This window comes from Zingiber officinale, chromosome 8A, assembly GCF_018446385.1.
Source record: "Zingiber officinale cultivar Zhangliang chromosome 8A, Zo_v1.1, whole genome shotgun sequence".
Taxonomy (NCBI): Eukaryota; Viridiplantae; Streptophyta; class Magnoliopsida; order Zingiberales; family Zingiberaceae; genus Zingiber; species Zingiber officinale.
This window is the reverse complement of record NC_056000.1, coordinates 52,772,916-52,776,235: the sequence shown is the minus strand read 5'-3', so window position 1 is coordinate 52,776,235 and position 3,320 is coordinate 52,772,916. Positions and strand designations below refer to the sequence as shown.

Below are 3,320 nucleotides of genomic sequence, written 5' to 3'. Positions count from 1 at the left end.
GAATGCATGCCGATGGACAATAAGTATAGGATAGTATGAGACACATCAATACCACCACAATGAAACCGAACTCCTAGAACTCTTCATTAACTAGGTTGATTTCCTCTCGTTGCTAGTTCTCATTCCCCGCTTTCCGATCTCTTTTCTTAGATTACTTACAACCATCAATAGTGTAGCTAATCCTAAGTGTGCCATCACTAGTGCTTATAACCAGTCCTTGTGGGTTCGACAATCTTTTATATTTCTGACGACGAATCCGTGCACTTGCGGAATCATAACAAGTTTTTGGCGCTGTTGTCGGGGATTGCGTCTATAACATTGGTGATAGTTATACTAGATTAGACTAGACTTTGTTTTCTTTTCCTTTATTTTTTTTCTTTATTTTTTTTTCCTTAGTTCGCATTTAGAGATAAATAATTTTACTCTTGTTTTTTTTTACTTTCTACATTTTTATTAAAAACCCAAAAAAAAATTCATTTCTCTTCTTTACTATAGTTCATATTCTATTTTTGCATGCGAAGAGCTAATCTTTCAGGACAGCTCCTACCGTTTGATCCAAAGATTGATAGGACTTTCCTGCGGAGAAGAAACCTATAGCAGGCATTTCAAGCAGCACAGGAGTCTTCAGGGATGGCTGATAAATTGTTGAAGGATTATGCACCACCTTATGCACGAGGGGTTTGGTCTAGCATCACTCGACCGCCAATCGAAGCTAACAATTTTGAGATCAAGCCTGCAGTAATCCACATGGTTCAGCAGAATCAATTCGGAGGAGGATCGCATGATGATCTAAACCACCACTTGGAACTTTTCTACGAGATCTACGACACCATGAAAGTGAACGGAGTCCCTCCAGAATCAGTAAGGTTGTTGCTCTTCGGATTCTCCCTGAAAGATAGAGTCAAGCAGTGGCAGAATTCCCTTCCAGAAAATAATATTACATCTTGGGAGCAGTATGAGCAGAAATTCCTGAAAAAATTTTATCCACCGAGCAAAACTGCCCACATGAGGAACCTGATCACAAGCTTCAAACAGGTAGACTCAGAATCATTATTTGAAGCTTGGGATAGATTCAAGAGCATGCTGAGACAGTGTCCCCATCATGGCCTTGAGAAATGGTTAGTTCTACACACCTTCTACAATGGAATCAATTATCACACGAAGGTATCCCTTGATTCTGCAGCAGGAGGAGCACTGATGAACAAGAGCTTTGATGAAGCTGAAGAGATCATAGAGAATGTGGCAAAGAATCACCATCAATGGCCATTAGAAAGATCTGGTGGTTCTTTTTCAGGGAACCCAATAAAAGCATCAGGGAAATTTGACGTAGATGCAATCACTCTCATGTCTGCAAAGCTGGACACTCTGACCAAGAAGTTTGAGGACATGGGAAACAACAAAAACACGATCAATGTGATAGTTTGTGTTTGCGAAACTTGCGTAAGTACGGATCATGCTCAAGATACTTTCCCCCTAGGGCCAATACAAGCACAGATAAACCAACTTGAGCAGTGTGATGCAATAGTCAGCTACAACCAAAGGCAAAATAATTCGTACTCTAATACACACAATCCAGGTTGGAGGAATCACTCAAACTTCTCATGCCGGGACAATCAGGATCAAGGGCCAGCAAAATAAAGCTATCAACCTGGACAACAGAGCTACCAACCTGGGCAGCAGAACTACTCAGCTGGACAACAATTCAGCAACAACCTTCATAATTGTCCAGAATTGAAAAGATGCTTAAAGAAGCCCTCTCAGAGCAAAAGGAGATGAAGAATGAGATCAAGCTGTTAACTCAAAGAATGGAAAATTCTGAAAAGTATCAAAAGATGCAAGATAGCCAGATAGCCCAGATAGCCCAATCCATCTCAAGAGCACAGGGAACATTTCAAGGGAAGCCAGATATAAATCCAGTAGAACATTGCAACCGCATTGAGCTGAGGAGCGGATGTATTATGGGAGACCCCCAAACCATTACTCAGAAGGAACTTGACTCAGGGAAGGAGCCCTCTCTCCTGATGCCCAATTAGACTCAAACAAGGATGGAGAGGAGGCTACTAAAAAGGTTGAAGAAACTCTTCAAGTTCCCCCACAGAACCAGACGATTCCTTTCCCTCAGAAATTGATAACCTCCTAGAAGGATGAAGAGTTCAACCGATTCTTGAATAAGATCAAGGAGATTTGCATAGAAGTACCACTGATAGATGCACTGCACCAAATGTCGAAGTTTGCAAAGTTCTTAAAGGGTATTCTATCCAACAGGAGACAGAAGGGTGACTTCGAAACCGTAGCATTAACAAAGAATTGCAGCGCTCTCCTCAAGGCAATTTCTCCACCAAAGCTTCAGGATCCAAGAAGTTTCTCCATACCGTGCAAGATTGGTTCTGAACTCATACCGAGAGCTTTCTACGACTTGGGGGTCAGCATTAGCCTACTTTCGCACTCTTTATGCAAGAAGCTGGGCCTCCAAAACATTAAACTGACCACTATGGCATTGCAACTAGCTGACCATTCATGCAGATACCCAATGGGAATAGTGGAAGACGTGCCAGTAGAAGTGAGTGGATGTATAGTTCCCACAGACTTCATTATCTTGGATATGGAGGAAGACCACAAGATATCGATCATCCTTGGAAGACCATTCCTTGCCACAGCTGGAGCCATCATCAATGTAAAAAGTCACAGATTATCCTTGGAGATCGACAAAGAAAAGATCAAGTTTGATTTATTTGATTCCTCCATCTACAACCCCTCTCCTCAGGGCAATTCTAGCAAGATCAACATACACAAAGTCGAGGAGTGCAGTTTCCATGAGAGTTCCCCTCCAGCGAGCAACAAGAAATACATTTGTCCTGCACGAGCGAAACTGAAGGCGCAGACTAGAGCATTAACCCTAGGAGGAGAGTCGTGCTTCCACGGGTTTATCCCACATTGACTGAACGAGCTAAAGACCTAAAACAAGCGCTTCTTGAGAGGCAACCCAAGGGTTTTTCATTCTAGATTATTGTTTTGATCATTTTTATTATTTCTTCACTTTTGGGTATTCATTTTCAGGATGTGCAGAGACTCCACGAGTTGGCCGTGAGCATTTCATGGGCGTGGAGGTGTTGGAGGAACTGAAAGAGCGAAAGGTGAGTCACCGTGAGCCTAAAAGAGTCGGCCGTGTGATCCCACACGACCGTGCGAAGCCAATAGCAGGATGGAGGCCACGACCCGTGCAACCTTGCTCGACCATGTGGCCTATGCAGAGAGAAGGAGGACATAGGTCGTGCCACTCGGTACGCCCGTGTGAGATTGCCCGAGAAGGAGAAGGAGAA

General features: G+C 43.1%; 1 pseudogene; it reads right to left on the bottom strand.

Annotated features, from left to right (window-relative positions):
* Positions 1 to 1,037: 1,037 nt before the first annotated feature.
* On the bottom strand, positions 1,038 to 1,109 carry LOC122013162 (annotated as a pseudogene).
* Between the last annotated feature and the right edge of the window lie 2,211 nt (positions 1,110 to 3,320).